The sequence below is a fragment of the Nerophis ophidion genome, linkage group LG10 (assembly GCF_033978795.1).
Source record: "Nerophis ophidion isolate RoL-2023_Sa linkage group LG10, RoL_Noph_v1.0, whole genome shotgun sequence".
NCBI classification, from domain to species: Eukaryota; Metazoa; Chordata; class Actinopteri; order Syngnathiformes; family Syngnathidae; genus Nerophis; species Nerophis ophidion.
In genome coordinates this window covers 1,204,868-1,226,427 of record NC_084620.1, presented here as the reverse complement: position 1 = coordinate 1,226,427, position 21,560 = coordinate 1,204,868, and the positions used below count along the sequence as shown (strand labels likewise).

The window sequence follows — 21,560 nt, the reverse complement described above, 5'->3', positions numbered from 1 at the left end:
GAGAGACAGAATGTGAAAAAAAAATCCAGGAATTCACATTGTAGGAATTTCAAAGAATTTATTTGTAAATTATGGTGGACAATAAGTATTTGGTCAACCATTCAAAGTTTTCACTGATGGAAGGAGGTTTTGGCTCAAAATCTCACGATACATGGCCCCATTCATTCTTTCCTTAACACGGATCAATCGTCCTGTCCCCTTAGCAGAAAAACAGCCCCAAAGCATAATGTTTCCACCCCCATGCTTCACAGTAGTTATGGGGTTCTTGGGATGCAACTCAGTATTCTTCTTCCTCCAAACACGAGTTGAGTTTATACCAAAATGGATACATGGATGATACAGCAGAGGATTGGGAGAATGTCATGTGGTCAGATGAAACTAAAATAGAACTTTTTGGTATAAACTCAACTCGTCGTTGCTCCCCAAGAACACCATACCTACTGTGAAGCAAGGGGGTGGAAACATCATGCTTTGTGGCTGTTTTTCTGCTAAGGGGACAGGACGATTGTTAAGGAAAGAATGAATGGGGCCATGTATCGTGAGATTTTGAGCCAAAACCTCCTTCCATCAGTGAGAGCTTTGAATGGATGACCAAATACTTATTTTCCACCATAATTTACAAATAAATTCTTTAAAATTCCTACAATGTGAATTCCTGGATTTTTTTGTCCACATTCTGTCTCTCACAGTTGAAGTGTACCTATGATGAAAATTACAGACTTCTGTCATCATTTTAAGTGGGAGAACTTGCACAATCGGTGGCTGACTAAATACTTTTTTGCCCCACTGTATGTCGCAATATAGATTTTAAACCACATTGCCCATTATAATCAATACAATGAAGGGAATGTAGTGGAGTAATTAAATAGTGTTTTGGTTTTCCTATTAGGATGAAAGCATTGGCCAATTTGGAAGATACTTTCTCCAAGATTTTTGAGTGCTTGTTAAGTTGCAAATGGGACCGGCCGTGGCGTGTGAACCCGATGTAATACTTAGCTTTGTGGACAGGGGGCGCTTCTATAGTCTGGGATCTTCCAGAAAAGAGGACTCTCTCCCAGCGTGATCATCTCCCTCACTCTTCCTTCCCTTCCCTTCCCTTTCTCTTGATCCACTACCCTGACTGCCTCCTCCCTGTCATTCTTATTCTCCACGCTCCCCTGTCCCTGTCCCTGGTTCTTTTGCGGAGTGCAGACAGCGAGAGAGAGATAGACAGTGTGTGTGGTGGTGTTGGTGGGAGTTTGGAGGCGGGGGGGTGCTCGGCTCTCAGGCTGACTGGTCGCTGCTCCTTTGCAGCGAGGAGAGATTCAGTTGGGTGACCGGCAAAAATCCCAGCAAAGGAAAAAACTAAATCCATCCGCCGTCGCCTTTCCTCCTGCATCAGGGACGCTGTGGAGTGAGGACGCGATATCTTCAGAAAAGGTGACATTTCGTGGTGCGTTAATGTGCGTGTGTGTTTGATTTGCGTGTGTGTGCACACCTTTTCAGCATGCAGATTGCTCGCCAGGCTCTTTCTTTTCTCATGCAAATGCAAATTGCCCACTCGTGCCACTCGCCGTCTTTGACAGAAGCACAGATGCGCTCACTCGCTTTTATTCCGCTTTCCTTCATTAGAATGCCGCAAATTAGTTGGCGCTCTGCTGAATGACACACACACACGCACACAAGCACGCACGCACGCAAGCACGCACGCACGCACGAGCCTGGTCATTAAATTATCGCCAATATATGCCTGGAAACTTCCAAAGTAGGTTACCTTGGATAATTGACTCACTTGCACCTCCCGTTGGGACGCTTCTTGTCCAAGAAGAGGTTGTTACTTCAAAAGGGAAAATCTTTAAAGCAGGGCTGTTCAAATGGCGGCTAGGGGACATATCTGGCCTGAGAATGACACCATAACGGCCCACGAGTTCAGTTCAAAACTTAGAAGACCAACAATTTTGCAACAAATTCCGAAAAACACGAGAGTGCTCCAGTTGTATAGAAAAAACTTGGACTAGACCTGGCTAAAATATCGATATACACGATATATCGCGGGTTTGTCTCTGTGCAATATAGAAAATGACTATATCGTGATATTCAAGTATACGTTCTCACGCAGTTGCTTTTAGCTGCGGGCATTACATTACTGGCTCTTCTAGCTCTTTCCTGTCCTCACAGAAAAGAGCACCTTCTTACAAACCCCGTTTCCATATGAGTTGGGAAATTGTGTTAGATGTAAATATAAACGGAATACAATGATTTGCAAATCATTTTCTATCCATATTCAGTTGAATATGCTACAAAGACAACATATTTGATGTTCAAACTGATAAACAGGTTTTTGTTATTGCAAATAATCATTAACTTTAGAATTTGATGCCAGCAACATGTGACAAAAAAGTTTGGAAAGGTGGAAATGAATACTGATAAATTTGAGGAATGCTCATCAAACACTTATTTGGAACATCCCACAGGTGTGCAGGCTAATTGAGAACAGGTGGGTGCCATGATTGGGTATAAAAGCAGCTTCCATGAAATGCTAAGTAATTCACAAACAAGGATGGGGTGAGGGTCACCACTTTGTAAGCAAATTGTCGAACAGTTTTAGAACAACATTTCTCAACGAGCTATTGCAAGGAATTTAGGGATTTTACCATCTACGGTCCGTAAAATCATCAAAAGGTTCAGAGAATCTGGAGAAATCACTGCACGTAAGTGTTGATATTACAGAACTTTGATCCCTCCGGCGGTACTGCATCAAAAACAGACATCAGTGTGTAAAGGATATCGCCACATGGGCTCAGGAACACTTCATAAAACCACTGCCAGTAACTACAGTTGGTCGCTACATCTGCAAGTGCAAGTTAAAACTCTACTATTGAAAGCCAAACCCATTTATCAACAACACCCTGAAATGCTCCCGGCTTCGCTGGGCCCTAGCTCATCTAAGATGGACTGATGCAAAGTGGAAAAGTGTTCTGTGGTCTGACGAGTCCACATTCCAAATTATACTTGGAAACAGAGGACGTGGTGTCCTCCAGAACAAAGAGGAAAATAACCATTCAGATTGTTATAGGCGCAAAGTTGAAAAGCCAGCATCTGTGATGGTATGGGGGTGTATTAGTGCCCAAGGCATGGGTAACTTACACATCTGTGAAGGCACCATTAATGCTGAAAGGTCGATACCGGCTTTGGAGCAACATGTGTTGTCATTCAAGCAACGTTATCATGGACGCCCCTGCTTATTTCAGCAAGACATTGCCAACCCACGTGTTACAACAGCGTGGCTTCGTAGTAAAAGAGTGCGGGTACTTTCCTGGCCCGCCTGCAGTCCAGACCTGTCTCCCATCGAAAATGTGTGGCGTATTATGAAGCGTAAAATACGACAGCGGAGACCCCGGACTGTTGAACAACTGAAGCTCTACATGAAACAAGAATGGTAAAGAATTCCACATTTCAAAGCTTCAACAATTAGTTTCCTCAGTTCCCAAACGTTTATTGTGTGTTGTTAAAAGAAAAGATGTAACCCAGTGGTGAACATGGCACATGTTGCAGCCATGAAATTCTAAGTTAATTATTATTTGCTTAAAAAAATTAAGTTTATGAGTTTGAACATCAAATATCTTGTCTTTGTAGTGCATTCAATTGGATATGTGTTAAAAAAGGATTTGCAAATCACTGTACTCCGTTTATATTTAAATCTAACACAATTTCCCAACTCATATGGAAACAGGGTTTGTACAGACGTCACATATTTTCACGTCTTACGTCACATACGTATACGCCCTCGCGGAACAGAGAGGTGGCAGCATGGGTAACGTTAGCTGTGATGCTAGCGGAGCCGTGCGAGTGGTAATACGAGAGAGAGAGAAGGTGGGAATCTGGTAACAAATGAAGGAAGAATTAATTCCCTAGAAAATCAGCAGGGGGTCCATCGTTTGGTGGTGGTTTGGCTTCAAGTGGGAATATATCGAACAGACATCCGTAATTTGTCAAGTGTGGGGCAAACGTTGCTATGAAAAGTAGCATTACTGCTAGTATGTAGTATCATTTGAAAAGTCACCCACTACAGAATGAAGAGTGCCTACTCTGCATGTCAACATCTCTGTTCGGTGCCACACGCCCACACCATCAAAATGCAGAGGCAAACATTTCCACATCAACACTCTGAAAAAACTAGTCAACAACAGAATTTAATAACGTCCGTAGTAACATACCACATAGCGAAGGACGAATACTATTGGATTTCCTATTATGCAGCTCATTTTTATTTGACTCTTATATTGTCTCCGACAATCTTGCACTTTCTGTTTTGGAAATGACATGAATGTTTGTGCCACTGCTTAATAACTGTTTAATAAATACAGTTTTGGTCAATTGACTTAGTGGTGATTTCCCTCTCTGCATGAAAGTTTAAAACAAGCATATATTAATGCAGTATAAAGAATAATATTTTAATGTAGACACATAGAATCATCGTACTGCTGTGATTATATGCATCAAGTGTTCATTCAAGGCCAAGGCAAAATATCGAGATATATATCGTGTATCGCGATATGGCCTAAAAAAATTGACAGATCCTTGTATTGACATTCTAACACTGCAGTACAAACCTGTGATTCACATATTTCAGGCACTCCTCAAGGGAACCCTTTAAGTTTTGATTGATTGAATGATTGAGACTTTTATTAGTAGATTGCACAGTACAGTACATATTCCGTACAATTGCCCACTAAATGGTAACACCCCAATAAGTTTTTAAACTTGTTTAATTTGGGGTCCACGTCAATCAATTCATGGTACAAATATATACTATCAGCATAACTCAGTCATCCCACGAGTTAAAGGGGAACATTATCACAATTTCAAAAGGGTTAAAAACAATTAAAATCAGTTCCCAGTGGCTTGTTGTATTTTTTGAAGTTTTTTTCAAAATTTTACCGTTCCGGTATACTCTTAAATAAAGCTTTAAAGTGCCTTATTTTCGCTATCTTCGAAACCACTATCCATTTCCCTGTGACGTCATACAGGGCTGCCAATACAAACAACATGGCGGTTACCACAGCAAGATATAGCGACATTAGCTCGGATTCAGACTCGGATTTCAGCGGCTTAAGCGATTCAACAAATTATGCATGTATTGAAACAGATGATCGGAGTATGGAGGCAGATAGCGAAAACAAAATTGAAGAAGAAATTGAAGCTATTGAGCGAATAGGTATTGACGCTATTCGGCCATAGCGTGGATGTACCTAATGAAGTGGCCCATAGCATGGCTGCCTTATTAGCATCGCCGGTAAAATGTGCAGACCAAACGATCAGGACTTTCGCATCTTGTAACACTGGAGCAACTTAAATCCGTCGATTGGTAAGTGTTTGTTTCGCATTAAATGTGGGTATCTAGTTTCAAATGTACATACAGCTAGCGTAAATAGCATGTTAGCATCGATTAACGTAGCATGTTAGCATCGATTAGCTGGCAGTCATGCTGCGACAAAATATGTCTGATTAGCACATAAGTCAACAACATCAACAAAACTCACCTTTGTGATTTCGTTGACTTCATCGTTGCAAATGCATCTGCAGGTTATCCATACATCTCTGTGCCATATCTTTCTTAGCATCGCCGGTCAAATGTGAAGACACTTTGGTACATTCAATGGGGGTCTGGCGGCAGATTTCTTGCCAGTGGTGCAACTTGAATCCCTCCCTGTTAGTGTTGTTACACCCTCCGACAACACACCGACAATGTCTCCAAGGTTCCAAAAAATAGTCGAAAAAACAGAAAATAATAGAGCTGAGACCCGGTGTTTGTAATGTGAAAATGAAGATGGCGGGTGTGTTACCTCGGTGACGTCATCGCTAAAAAAACGATAAACAGAAAGGCGTTTAATTTGCCAAAATTCACCCATTTAGAGTTCGGAAATCGGTTAAAAAAATACATGGTCTTTTTTCTGCAACATCAAGGTATATATTGACGCTTGCATAGGTTTGCTGATAATGTTCCCCTTTAATCATCAGAGTATATACATTGAATTATTTACATTATTTACAATCCGAGGGGTGGAATACGGAGGGGGTTGGGTTTGGTTGATATCAGCACTTCAGTCATCAACAATTATATCATCTGAGAAATGGACATTGAAACAGTGTAAGTCTGACTTCGAAGGATATGTACAGCCAGCAGTGAACATAGTGAGCTCAGAAAGCCTAAGAACAAGTGTATACATTTGATTATTTACAATCAGGGGAGGGTGTTAGTCTAGGGTTGTAGTTGCCAGGAGGTGTTCTTTTAGTGAGGTTTTGAAGGAGGATAGAGATACACTTTCTTTTAAACATGTTGGGAGTGCATTCCGTTTTGATGTGGCATAGAAGGAGAATGAGTTAAGACCTTTGTTAGATCGGAATCTGGGTTTAACGTGGTTTGTGGAGCTCCCCAGGTCCCCTCCTTTTTGGCAGTTTGTAATGTGATTTATGTATGTAACGTGTTGCTCTATTTTGTTTACATCAGATGCAGTCAGTGGTCATTTGTTCAAGTTCTTTAGTTTTACTAGTGGTGTTCCTCAAGGTTCTTTTATAGCTCCTCTTTTTCAACATTCGGGCTATTCAACTAATGGCCGGCAAGTTCATTTAAAAAAACTTATGAGAGGCTCACATTGAGGATCACATTGTTGCAGCAGAGTTCTGTCTTAGAGATGATTTCTGACTGGCTTTTTTTTTTTTTCAAAAGGTCTTAAAAAGTTATTTTTGTTGTTTTTCTCCAAGATGGCGCCACTGTAGTGGCTGCTGGATGCATGAACGTTGTGCTTTTCTGTATCGTCTTTTGTGTTCTTGATGCTTCCTACAAACACCATTTCCATGTGAGGTGGGAAATTGTGTTGGATGTAAATATAAACGGAATATAATGATTTGCAAATCCTTTTCAAGCCATATTCAGTTGAATTTGCTACAAAGACAACATATTTGATGTTCAAACTCATAAACTCATTTGTTTTTGCAAATAATCATTAACTTAGAATTTCATGGCTGCAACAAAGTAGTTGGGAAAGGGCATGTTCACCACTATGTTACATCACCTTTTCTTTTAACAACACTCAATAAACGTTTGGGAACTGAGGAAACTAATTGTTGAAGCTTTGAAAGTGGAATTCTTTCCCATTCTTGTTTTATATAGAGGTTCAGTCGTTCAACAGTCCGGGGTCTCCGCTGTCGTATTTTACGCTTCATAATGCTCCACACGTTTTCCATGGGAGACAGATCTGGACTGCGGGCGGGCCAGGAAAGTACCCACACTCTTTTACTACGAAGCCACGCTGTTGTAGCACTTGTCTTGCTGAAATAAGCAGGGGCGTCCATGATAACGTTGCTTGGATGACAACACATGTTGCTCCAAAACCTGTATGGACCATTCAGCATTAATGGTGCCTTCACAGATGTGTAAGTTACCCATGCCTTGGGCACTAATACACATGCTGGCTTTTCAACTTTGCGACTATAACAATCTGGATGGTTATTTTCCTCTTTGTTTTGGAGTACACTATGTCCACAGTTTCCAAAAATAATTTGAAACGTGGGCTCGTCAGACCACAGATTTCTTTTCCACTTTGCATCAGTCCATCTTAGATGAGCTCGGGCCCAGCCAAGCCGGCTGCGTTTCAGGATATTGTTGATAAACTGGTTTTGCTTTGCATAGTAGAGTTTTAACTTGCACTTACAGATGTAGCGACCAACTGTAGTTACTGACAGTGGTTTTATGAAGTGTTCCTGAGCCCATGTGGTGATATCCTTTACACATTAATGTCGGTTTTTGATGCAGTACCGCCTGAGGGATCCAAAGTCCGTAATATCATTGCATATGTGCAGTGATTTCTTCAGATTCTCTGAACTTTTTGATGATTTTACGGACCGTAGATGGTAAAATCCCTAAATTCCTCACAATAGCTCGTTGAGAAATGTTGTTCTAAAACTGTTCGACAATTAGCTTACAAATTGGTGACCCTCGCCCCATCCTTGTTTGTGAATTACTTAGCATTTCATGGAAGCTGCTTTTATACCCAATCATGGCACCCACCTGTTCCCAATTAGCCTGCACACCTGTGGGATGTTCCATATAAGTGTTTGATGAGCATTCCTCAACTTTATCAGTATTTATTTCCACCTTTTCCAACTTCTTTGTCACGTGTTGCTGGCATTAAATTCTAAATGTAATGATTATTTGCAAAAAAAAAAGTTTATGAGTTTGAACATCAAATATGTTGTCTTTGTAGCATATTCAACTGAATATGGGTTGAAAATGATTCGCAAATCATTGTATTCCGTTTATATTTACATCGAACACAATTTCCCAACTCATATGGAAACAGGGTTTGTAAGAGAAGGAGGGACAGGGAAGAGCCTGTAGTGTAATGCCCGCAGCTAAAGGCAACTGCGTGAGAACGTATACTCGAATATCACGATATAGTCATATTCTTGACTTAACTTTTGGATCTGCCTCCGGAGAGCCTTTTTGTCAACGCCATAGCTGCTCGCTCTTTGCCCTATCGGAGTCCATCTTCGAGGAAGATGCGGAGGAAGAGACAGGACGGGCGGGATGGATGAGCTTCACGGAGCCCTAGCTGAATGAGCATATATCGGACATTTCGGTCTATTTTGACGGATTCTCACTCATCTTCGCCGATTAGACATTGGCCAAGAGCTAGTGGGCAGCCTAAGACGGACTGGGCTCTCTTGGTCGCTTTGTTAGGTCTGTTCCTGTCTCATCCCAGCAGACATTATCGTGGAGCTCCCGCAAAGGCCACCACAGTGTATGTGGGTGTTGGAATGGTGTTGTAGTTTTGTTTTGTTGTTTGTCTGTGGCACAATTGTATGTGCACAATATTTATTATTTATTGCTTATTTTTTGTTTTACTTTTGTAGCTGTATGGAGAAATGGCACCGCTGAAATGGCAGCTGGTCGCATCAGCTCTGTGCTCTTTTAATGTATTTTGTGTCATTTTTTGTGGACTTTTTGTATCTTCTCTGCAACCACATCATTTCCCCATTGTGGGATAAATAAAGTCTATCCTATCCTATCCTATCCTCCAATCCTAAAAAACAGCACAGCGTTCCTGTATCTACAATAAATGGACCATAATCAAATGTCTACTGTAGAGCAGTTTTTCAACCACTCTGCCGCGGCACACCAGTACACCGTCAGATACAGTCTGGTGTGCCGTGGGAGATTAAGTAATTTCACCTAGCGTATTTCCTTGAATCGCCGCCGGGGCGCTAATTAATTTAAAACCTCTTCCCACTCCTGCGCTTACCAAAGGCATGCGGTAAAAGTAAGCCAGCGCTAATTATTTTAAAACCTCTTCTCACTCCGGCACTTACCAAAGGTGTGCAGTAAAAACTTTAGTGTGACTAACTTTTTGCAACTCAACGCCCAAAAAACGGAAATGCTGATTATCGGTCCTGCTAGACACCGAACTCTATTTAATAATACAACTCTAACATTTGACAACCAAACAATTAAACAGGGCGACACGGTAAAGAATCTGGGTATTATCTTCGACCCAACTCTCTCCTTTGAGGCACACATTAAAAGCGTTACTAAAACGGCCTTCTTTCATCTCCGTAATATCGCTAAAATTCGCTCCATTCTGTCCACTAAAGACGCTGAGATCATTATCCATGCGTTTGTTACGTCTCGCCTCGACTACTGTAACGTATTATTTTCGGGTCTCCCCATGTCTAGCATTAAAAGATTACAGTTGGTACAAAATGCGGCTGCTAGACTTTTGACAAGAACAAGAAAGTTTGATCACATTACGCCTGTACTGTATATACCTTTATATACATATATACATACATATATACCTGTACTGTATATACCTTTATATACATATATACATACATATATACCTATACTGTATATACCTTTATATACATATATACATACATATATACCTATACTGTATATACCTTTATATACATATATACATACATATATACCTGTACTGGCTCACCTGCACTGGCTTCCTGTGCACTTAAGATGTGACTTTAAGGTTTTACTACTTACGTATAAAATACTACACGGTCTAGCTCCATCCTATCTTGCCGATTGTATTGTACCATATGTCCCGGCAAGAAATCTGCGTTCAAAGGACTCCGGCTTGTTAGTGATTCCCAAAGCCCAAAAAAAGTCTGCGGGCTATAGAGCGTTTTCCGTTCGGGCTCCAGTACTCTGGAATGCCCTCCCGGTAACAGTTCGAGATGCCACCTCAGTAGAAGCATTTAAGTCTCACCTTAAAACTCATTTGTATACTCTAGCCTTTAAATAGACTCCCTTTTTAGACCAGTTGATCTGCCGTTTCTTTTCTTTTTCTTCTATGTCCCACTCTCCCTTGTGGAGGGGGTCCGGTCCGATCCGGTGGCCATGTACTGCTCGCCTGTGTATCGGCTGGGGACATCTCTGCGCTGCTGATCCGCCTCCGCTTGGGATGGTTTCCTGCTGGCTCCGCTGTGAACGGGACTCTCGCTGCTGTGTTGGATCCGCTTTGGACTGGACTCTCGCGACTGTGTTGGATCCATTATGGATTGAACTTTCACAGTATCATGTTAGACCCGCTCGACATCCATTGCTTTCCTCCTCTCCAAGGTTCTCATAGTCATTATTGTCACCAATGTCCCACTGGGTGTGAGTTTTCCTTGCCCTTATGTGGGCCTACCGAGGATGTCGTAGTGGTTTGTGCAGCCCTTTGAGACACTAGTGATTTAGGGCTATATAAGTAAACATTGATTGATTGATTGATGTAAGCTTTGACCATAAATCCTACTGAATAGCTCTTAATCTTCTTCCCTTTATGCGATTTCAAATTACCAGTACTGAAATCAGCCTACTCTATTTTGAAAATGATGACAGGGTAAGTGTCACTCGTGACGACATGACAAGGCGGTAATGCTAAGCATGCGCTAATTATTTTGGTAAAGCGAGTTTGACCCGGCAGTTATTCAAGGCAAGGGGCATACTAGATACCCTGAGGCAATTCAAGGAAATACGGTATTTGAGTTAAAAATATTTTTTGCCAACCAGTAATTATAATCTGCAAAACATGTGAGTGTCGGTACTGTCTAGAGCTCGGCAGAGTAACCATGTTATTCTCTACCATACCAGTAGGTGGCATCCGGTAGCTAATTGCTTTGTAGATGTCGGGAACACGTCGTGTGAGATGACGATGGTTTGTAGTGATCACAATATGCAGGCAACAGCGGGAAGCAATGCACAGGTAAAAAGGTATCTAATGCTTAAACCAAAAATATACAAAATGTTAGTGTCCCTAAGAAAAAGTATTGAAGCTTAGGTAGGGTTATGCAGAACGAAACTAAAATTGAACTGGCTACAAAGTAGACAAAAACAATGCTGGATGACAGCAAAGACTTACAGCGTGTGGAGCAGAGACGGCGTCCACAAAGTACATCCGTATATGACATGACCATTAACAATGTCCACACCAAAAAAAGATAGCAGCAACTTAAATGTTCTTGATTGCTAAAACAAAGCAGGTGCGGGGAAAAGCTCTCAAAGGAAGGCATGAAACTGCAACAGGAAAATACCAAAAAAACAGGAAAAGCCACCAAAATAGGAGCGCAAGACAAGAACTAAAACACTACACACAGAAAAACTCAGGCTAAGACCGACCGATTTTTTATTTATTTTTTTTATTTTATTTTAATCTTCTATTCCCCCCCCCCACCCCCTCTTGTTTACTTGTATGTCATCTTTTTTGTAAGGGGCGCTGGAAGCCGGCAGACCCGTCAGCGATCCTGTTCTGTCTCCCTGTAATGTTTGTCTGATCTTGAATGGGATTGTGCTGAAAATTGTATTTTTCCTGAAGGAACTCTCCTGACCGAATAAATAAAGTACTATCTAATCTAATCTAATCTAATCTAATATAAGTCATGGTGTGATGTGACAGGTCGTGGAAGTACACCTACTTTGAGACATTAGCTATAGTGATGAAGTACTGGCTTTCCAGAGTCGGGACCCAGGATGGACCGCTCGCCTGTATCGGTTGGGGACATCTCTACGCTGCTGATCCGCCTCCGCTTGAGATGGTTTCCTGTGGACGGGACTCTCGCTGCTGTCTTGGATCCGCTTGAACTGAACTCTCGCGGCTGTGTTGGAGCCACTATGGATTGAACTTTCACAGTATCATGTTAGACCCGCTCGACATCCATTGCTTTCGGTCCCCTAGAGGGGGGGGGGGGGTTGCCCACATCTGAGGTCCTCTCCAAGGTTTCTCATAGTCAGCATTGTCACTGGCGTCCCACTGGGTGTGAATTCTCCCTGCCCACTGGGTGTGAGTTTCCCTTGCCCTTTTGTGGGTTCTTCCGAGGATGTTGTAGTCGTAATGATTTGTGCAGTCCTTTGAGACATTTGTGATTTGGGGCTATATAAATAAACATTGATTGATTGATTGATTGATGCATGGTTGGTTATGGTTTAAAGTCATAATTAAGTCATATAAAAATTTTTAATAGTCTATTGAGTTTTCTTTTTTTAATGATTTCTGCTGAAAGTATGCCTTTTGGATTTTTTTAAAGAAAAAAATGCGCCTTGGCTTAAAAAAAATTCAAAAAACACTGCTGTAGAGGACACTGGTTTGCCAGAAAATACAAATTAAAGGCCTACTGAAAGCCACTACTACCGACCACGCAGCCTGATAGTTTATATATCAATGATGAAATATTAACATTGCAACACATGCCAATACAGCCTTTTTAGTTTACTAAATTACAATTTTAAATTTCCCGCGAAGTTTCTTGTTGAAAACGTCGCGGAATGACGACGCTTATGATGACGTGTGTTTGTGACGTTATTGGTTGGAGGGGACCTAATAGCCCAGCACCACTTACGGCTAAAAGTCGTCTCTCTTCATCGCATAATTACACAGTAATTTGGACATCTGTGTTGCTGAATCTTTTGCAATTTGTTCAATTAATAATGGAGACGATAAAGAACAATGCTGTTGGTGGAAAGCGGTGGATTGCAGCTGTCTTTAGCACCGAGACACAGCCGGTGTTTCTTTGTTTGTTGTGAAGCTTTAACACAGAGCGGTCAAGCGAACATGTTTCTCTACGTCAGTGGTCGGCAACCTTTACCACTCAAAGAACCATTTCGACCCGTTTCACAAAATGAGGAAGACAATGGGAGCCGCAACTATTCTCGCCAATATCTGCTGGCGGTCACCCAGATGACAAGAATAAGGGCATGCTATGAAGCCATTGCCTTAAACACCTTCTACAACATGTACAAACTGATTGCCAGTCCAGCAACATGTTGTGAGAGGCTTCTGCAGATGCACGCACACGACTGCAAGGCATACTGGGTGACACAGAGTACACTGACTATTGTGATATAAACAACTTTAACCTTCCTAATAATATGCGCCACATTGTGAACCCACACAAAAGAAGAATGACAAACACATTTCGGGAGAAAATCCTCACAGTAACACAACATAAACACAACACAACAAATACCCAGAATCCTTTGCATCCATGATACAACCTGACTATGTTATACACCCCGCGAGCGCCAACCCCCCCTCCCTGCGTGGTTGAGGTGGGCGGGGTTTGGTGCTCGCGGGGTGTATAACATAGTCAGGTAGTATCATGGATGCAAAGGATTCTGGGTATTTGTTGTGTTGCGTTTATGTTGTGTTACTGTGAGGATTTTCTCCCGAACTGTGTTTGTCATTCTTCTTTTGTGTGGGTTCACAACGTGGCGCATATTAGTAAGAGTGTTAAAGTTGTTTATATCACAACTGTCAGTGTACTCTGTGCCACCCAGTATGCCTTGCAATCTCATACATGTGCCGATAGAAGCAGCGAAATGCATGTGTCCGGTCGGCACGCAAATAGCATTCCGTGAATGGCGGGCGCGATGACGTTCAAGAGGACGATAAGAGTAATATCATCACGGCACGCCGTTAATATTGTAGTCCGAGTGAAAATTGGAGAATGTTGACTCCGGGTAATGTCCGGGAGAGGCATTGAATTCCAGAATCTCCCCGCAACAATCTCGGGGGTCGGCGATTTTGCAGCTGAGCCGCATCAGAGTTGCCAAAGAGCCGCGGGTTGCCTACCCCTGCTCTACGTCAACCAGCATGTTTTTGGATGGGAAAATTGTGATTTATATCTTACCGGAGACATCAGTGGATTATGCGTCCTCCTGCGATAGCTGTCAAAAAAGGCAGCTGTGAGCTTGGCACCTCGGCTTCTCTATGAGACACTGGCGTGTTCACCGCAGCCATCCGACTTTGAAGTATGTCTTTACAATCTCACTAAAACACTATTAAAACAATAAGCAGACAAAGGATCTTCCAGAATTATCCTCGTAAATGTGTCTAATTACATCTGAAACGCTCACACTCGCCGCCACCTCCAGCCGTCGCCTTTTATTTTATTTTATTTTTTTTTTCCCTTTTAGTTACTTACTTACTTAGGCCCATCGCTCCCAATGGAGCATAGGCCATCAATGACTCCTCTCCATGCAGCACGGTTTTGGGCTGTCCTTTCCGCCTCTCCCCAGCTGATTCCCAACCTCTTCAGCTCCGCCTCAGAGTCCCGCCTCCAGGTGTTTTTAGGCCGTCCCCTCTTCCTCTTTCCCTGTGGGTTCCACGTCAAGGCTTGCCGTGTGATGGTAGTTGCTGGTTTCCTAAGGGTGTGCCCAACCCAACCCCACTTTCTCCTTAGTATTTGTTTCTCCACTGGCTCCTGATTCCCTTTCCTCCAGAGTTCCTCGTTGCTGATTTTGTTTGGCCACCAAATCCTGAAAATCCTCTTCAGACAACTGTTAAAGAAGACCGTACAAAGGTTACAAACGTTTATTAACAGTTTCCCTTTTAGTGCCTCACTCTAACTTTCCTCATCCACAAATCTTTCATCTTCGCTTAAATTAATGGAGAAATTGTCGCTTTCTCGGTCCGAATTGCTCCTACTGATGATGGCTCACATTATAAACAATGTGAGGAGCCCTCACACCGGTGACGTCACGCACACATACTTCCGGTAAAGGCAAAGCTTTTTTATTAGCGACTAAAAGTTGCAAACTTTATCGTCGATGTTCTCTACGAAATCCTTTCAGCAAAAATATGTCAATATCGCGAAATGATCAAGCGTGACACATAGAATGGACCTGCTATCCCCGTTTAAATAAGAACATCTCATTTCAGTAGGCCTTTAAGGCTAATAGAGAAGGGCGAAGTCCAGCCCCCTGATCTTTAGCTTTTTGGAAATGTAGCCCTCAAAACTATTTTGTTGAATATCCCTGCTCTAAAGATACGTCAATCAAGCCAAGCCCTCCCACTTCTTATTCCCTCCATCCATGTCATGACACAAGTGTGTCAGTGTAGGAACCCACGAGTGGTCAAGTTGGTGCTTGTCCTAGCTCCCTACTCCCCTCCTAATTGACCCCCCCCCCCCCCCCCCCCCCCCCCCCCCCGCGGATGCGCCTGTGCCTTCAGAGTCTTTTATCCTGTGTCGCTTGCCTTTTCCACTTTAGTTTTCCTCCATGCTGAGCCAGCAAGATTTCCTGGCTCGTGAATCCATTCACAGAACGCAAAGGAATGTGGTTCCCGCAGAGGGGGGTGAGTTTGCGGGTGATTAATGGGTGTATGTTCCACCGCACATTCTCCAATTAACACCTCCACCAATCCTTTGCCACGTTTGACAGATGCGGGATCGCGGGGCCAGGGTACTTTCTGTTGTGGTGTCTGCAGGATTCTGCCAATTTGACGCAGTTTTGCAGGAATCCCCTGGAGAAGCAGTGTGCTTTGCAGTGGACATTTGTTTTTGTTTTTTGTCTTTTGGCGAAAGTTGCACTTTTCGGGAAAAGAATAGGCCAGTTATGCAAAACCACAAATGTTCACTGCGAATTATGCTGCTTCTCAGGAGGATACATATCTGTGGTGTTATGAGATTCCTAAACATCTACAGCACAGGTGTCAAAGTCAAGGCCCGTGTGCCACAGCAGACGGCGTGGCTCAGGTGGTAGAGCGGCTTGCCAGAAACTTGAGGGTTCCTGGTCTGCCGTTGTGTCCTTGTGCAAGACATTTTACCCACCTTTCCCACACTGGTTTAAATGTCGCTTAAAGGCCTCCTGAAATGAGATGTTCTTATTTAAACGGAGATAGCAGGTCCATTCTATGTGTCATACTTGATCATTTCGCGATATTGCTATATTTTGGCTGAAAGGGTTTAGTAGAGAACATCGATGATAAAGTTTGCAACTTTTGGTCGCCTATAAAAAAGCCTTGCCTGTACCAGAAGTAGGAGACGATGTGCGTGTGATGTCACAGGTTGTGGAGCACCTCACATCTTCACATTGTTTAAGACAATGGCCACCAGCAGCTAGAGCGATTCGGACCGAGAAAGCGACAATATCCTCATTAATTGAAGCGAGGATGAACGATTCGTGGATCGTTTCGCGATATTGCTATATTTTGGCTGAAAGGGTTTAGTAGAGAACATCGACAATAAAGTTTGCAACTTTTGGTCGCCTATAAAAAAGCCTTGCCTGTACCAGAAGTAGGAGACGATGTGCGTGTGACGTCACAGGTTGTGGAGCACCTCACATCTTCACATTGTTTACGATAATGGCCACCAGCAGCTAGAGCGATTCGGACCGAGAAAGCGACAATATCCTTATTAATTGGAGCGAGGATGAACGATTCGTGGATCGTTTCGCGATATTGCTATATTTTGGCTGAAAGGGTTTAGTAGAGAACATCGACAATAAAGTTTGCAACTTTTGGTCGCCTATAAAAAAGCCTTGCCTGTACCAGAAGTAGGAGACGATGTGCGTGTGACGTCACAGGTTGTGGAGCACCTCACATCTTCACATTGTTTACGATAATGGCCACCAGCAGCTAGAGCGATTCGGACCGAGAAAGCGACAATATCCTTATTAATTGGAGCGAGGATGAACGATTCGTGGATGAGGATAGTGAGAGTGAAGGACTAGAAGAAAAAAAAGAGACGAGGGCAGTGGGAGCGATTCAGATGTTATTAGACACATTTACTAGGATATTCCTGGAAAATCCCTTATCTGCTCATTGTGTTACTAGTGTTTTAGTGAGATTATATAGTCATACCTGAAAGTCGGAGGGGTGTGGTGACCGCCAGTGTCTCTGAGGGAAGCCATGGAGGTGCCGAGAAAGTCGCAGCTGCTCGGTGTAGAAGTGCGTGGACCCCAAGGATGCAGAGACGTAGATGGCAGCAAACAAAGTTCGTCTTTATTTGGACGTAAGGTTGCCAAATCTATCTTTATAACACAAGGCGATGGAGGAGCACAAAACACACCATGAATGAACTGAAATAGTTGCTACCCAAAAAAATTACCAAAAGCGCTGGACACAGCCAGGAAAATACTATATGGAAAAAGTAAACCAAAAGTGCTAAGTATAAACATAATAAATAAATGGGTTGTACTTGTATAGCGCTTTTCTACCTTCAAGGTACTCAAAGCGCTTTGACACTACTTCCACATTTACCCATTCACACACACATTCACACACTGATGGAGGGAGCTGCCATGCAAGGCGCCAACCAGCACCCATCAGGAGCAAGGGTGAAGTGTCTTGCTCAGGACACAACGGACGTGACGAGGTTGGTACTAGGTGGGAATTGAACCAGGGACGCTCGGGTTGCGCACGGCCACTCTCCCACTGCGCCACGCCGTCCCTAAACATAAACATAAAACGCTAGACGAGGCTAGGGGAAAAAAAACACTTCTAGAAAGAAGTAACAACAACAAACTAAAAGAGCTAGACAAGGCTAGAAAAACAATCAAACCTGGCGAGGAGCATGAGTCAAACAAAGGTTTGCAAGTGAGCCGAAGGAGTGTACGCATGCGAGCAATACGGTGGTCAGACACAAAGTTCCGGCGCTCGCATGGCGTCAGCACCCAGGTTAAATAGACCCCACTAATCAATTTCAGGTGTGTGGTCCTGCTTTGCACCAGCTGCGCTCCATACTGTGGATGAGAGACAGAATAAATATGGTGTGCCAAAGAGTACAGAAAATAAGCAACTGACAAACAACTCACCACAGCAGCTGCCTAATTTGACAGCTGCAGGAGGAACGACACAAGCTCCGCTCATGTTTACGGGAAAAGACGACTTATTACCACAATTTTCTCACCGAAACCTGCCGGTTGACATGTGGTAAAGAACCATGTTCACTTGACCGCTCTGTTCCATATTAAAGCTTCACAACAAACAAAGAAACACCGGCTGTGTTTGTGTTGCTACAGCCGGCTGCAATACACCGCTTACCACCAATGTTCTTCTTCTTTGTAGTCTCCATTATTAATTGAACAAATTGCAAAGAATTCAGCAACACAGATTTCCGGAATACTGTGTAGTTCCATCCATCCATCCATCATCTTCCGCTTATCCGAGGTCGGGTCGCGGGGGCAGCAGCCTAAGCAGGGAAGCGCAGACTTCCCTATCTCCAGCCACTTCGTCTAGCTCTTCCCGGGGGATCCCGAGGCGTTCCCAGGCCAGCCGGGAGACATAGTCTTCCCAACGTGTCCTGGGTCTTCCCCGTGGCCTCCTACCAGCTGGACGTGCCCTAAACACCTCCCTAGGGAGGCGTTCGGGTGGCATCCTGACCAGATGCCCGAACCACCTCATCTGGCTCCTCTCGATGTGAAGGAGCAGCGGCTTTACTTTGAGCTCCTCCCGGATGGCAGAGCTTCTCACCCTATCTCTAAGGGAGAGACCCAAACTCATTTGGGCCGCTTGTACCCGTGATCTTATCCTTTCGGTCATGACCCAAAGCTCATGACCATAGGTGAGGATGGGAACGTAGATCGACCGGTAAATTGAGAGCTTTGCCTTCCGGCTCAGGTCCTTCTTCACCACAACGGATCGATACAACGTCCGCATTACTGAAGACGCCGCACCGATCCGCCTGTCGATCTCACGATCCACTCTTCCCTCACTCGTGAACAAGACTCCTAGGTACTTGAACTCCTCTACTTGGGGCAGGGTCTCCTCCCCAACCCGGAGATGGCACTCCACCCTTTTCCGGGCGAGAACCTTGGACTCGGACTGTGTAGTTATGCGATAAAAACAGACTACTTTTAGCCGTGATCTGTGCTTGTAGAACATGTCCGCTACCACCGGTGACGTCACGCGCACGTGTCATCATTCAGCGACGTTTTCAACAGGATACCTTGTGGGAAATTTAAAATTGCAATTTAGTAAACTAAAGCGGCCGTATTGGCATGTGTTGCAATGTTAATATTTCATCATTGATATATAAACTATCAGACTGCGTGGTCGCTAGTAGTGGCTTTCAGTAGGCCTTTAATGTAGATAATGGGTTTCTGTAGGCCTTTAATGTAGATAATGGGTTTTCGCACTAGAGAACAAGTGCTGTATAAATATAATTCTCACTATTTTACATATACCGTATTTCCTTGAATTGCCGCCGGGGCGATAATTAATGTAAAACTTCTTCTCTCTCCGGCGTTTACCAAAGGCATACGGTAAACTTAGGCCTGCGCTTATAAATTTGAGTGTGATGTAAGGATACCATCATGAAAAGCACATTTAATAAAAAAAATATTATGGTCTTACCTTTACTTATAAATGAAGTCCATGCGCAGCTCCGTCTGATCAAAAGCATCGATAACTTGTTCATAGAAGTCTTCCTTATCTTTCTTCAGTTTTAAAAGTCTCTTTGTCTCGATGGAGATCTTCCTTTATTACGTCCTGCTTCGATTGAAAGTCCAGTTTAGAAAACTGTTTTTTTTTTTAGATATGTAATCCATCCATCCATCCATTTTCTACTGCTTATTCCCTTTCGGGGTCGCGGGGGGCGCTGGCGCCTATCTCAGCTACAATTGGGCGGAAGGCGGGGTACACCCTGGACAAGTCGCCACCTCATCGCAGGGCCAACACAGACAACATTCACACTCACATTCACACACTGTTAAAAGTGCAAGTGAGAGGAAAAAATAAACGATCGCTGCTCACTCTTGCTGCTTGTTGTCACTTCTTCTGCAGCCGAGTTGTCGCAAGAAGGATCACTAGCGCCCTCTACCACCAGGAGGCGGGAGTCATTTAATGACTCATATTTGACACACGCAGCTACGGTATATTTATAAAACATAGCTGCTTACGGTTCTTTTTAGCATATTCAATAACTTGGACCTTAAATCCTACTGAATAGCTCTTAGTCTTCTTCCCTTTATGCGATTTCAAATTATTGAAATCAGCCTCCTCCATTTTGAAAATGATGACAGGTGAAGTGTCACTCGTGACGTGACGAGTTTGACCCGGCGTACATTTTAGGCATATGCAAATTATTTTGCGAAACGAGTTTGACCCGGCGGAAATTCTAGACATGCGCTAATAAAAATAATATTTTGCCAAACGAGTTTGACCCGGCGTTAATCCCGAGCCGGCGGTAATGCTAAGCACGCGGTAATTATTTTGCGAAACGAGTTTGACCCGGCAGTAATTCTAGGCAGGAGCATACTATGTATACCCGGCGGCAATTCAAGGAAATATGGTAATTGTATTAGGTCCTACAATTTTTTTAAAATATTTGTGTCAGTAAGACATTTCCTCTGTCTTGATTAATCAATCAATCAATCAATCAATGTTTACTTATATAGCCCTAAATCACTAGTGTCTCAAAGGGCTGCACAAACCACCACGACATCCTCGGTAGGCCCACATAAGGGCAAGGAAAACTCACACCCAGTGGGACATCGGTGACAATAATGACCCAGTGGGACGTCGGTGACAATGATGACTATGAGAACCTTAGAGAGGAGGAAAGCAATGGATGTCGAGCGGGTCTAACATGATACTGTGAAAATTCAATCCATAATGGATCCAACACAGTCGCGAGAGTCCAGTCCAAAGCGGATCCAACACAGCAGCGAGAGTCCCGTTCACAGCGGAGCCAGCAGGAAACCATCCCAAGCGGAGGCGGATCAGCAGCGCAGAGATGTCCCCAGCCGATACACAGGCGAGCAGTACATGGCCACCGGATCGGACCGGACCCCCTCCACAGGGGAGAGTGGGACATAGAAGAAATGCATTTCAGTTTTGGCAGAAACATTTTTTTTGCATTCAGATGCATTTTTTAATTCTGATACAAGTTTGTTTTCGTCATTGAAACCCTTTTCAAATCAAATTTTACTCTAGTTGAACAAAAATCTCTGCTCGTCACTTTGCCTTCTGATTCCAAAACTAGTTTTCCATCAGTTTGTTAATAAACAATGATCATTTAATGGAGGGGAAATTGTGTATAATAATCAGTCCCCTCAGGATTTTGCAGGCTATTTTATTAATGTCGCGGCCTAAAATGTTTGATTCCGTAGCAGCATTTCTTTTTTTTTTTTAAGTTGCGGCAAGACTGCCCCTGGTGATGCAGGAAGACATTTGAATGGTCAGACAGATGCGTTTGGGTTTGAGTGCTGCTGGGACAAATTTGATTGGCGAAAATGGCGAATCGGGTTGAATTTGCGTGAATTCCGGAATCCTAATTTGTAATTACGACGCCACCCTCTGAGG

The 21,560-nt window shown here is 43.3% G+C and overlaps 1 protein-coding gene across 10 annotated transcripts in view; it reads left to right on the top strand.

Moving 5' to 3' along the window:
* Positions 1 to 21,560, top strand: part of magi2a (membrane associated guanylate kinase, WW and PDZ domain containing 2a) — a 500,346-nt gene that overhangs the window by 95,081 nt on the left and 383,705 nt on the right. The gene's annotated exons all lie outside the window — the stretch shown is intronic.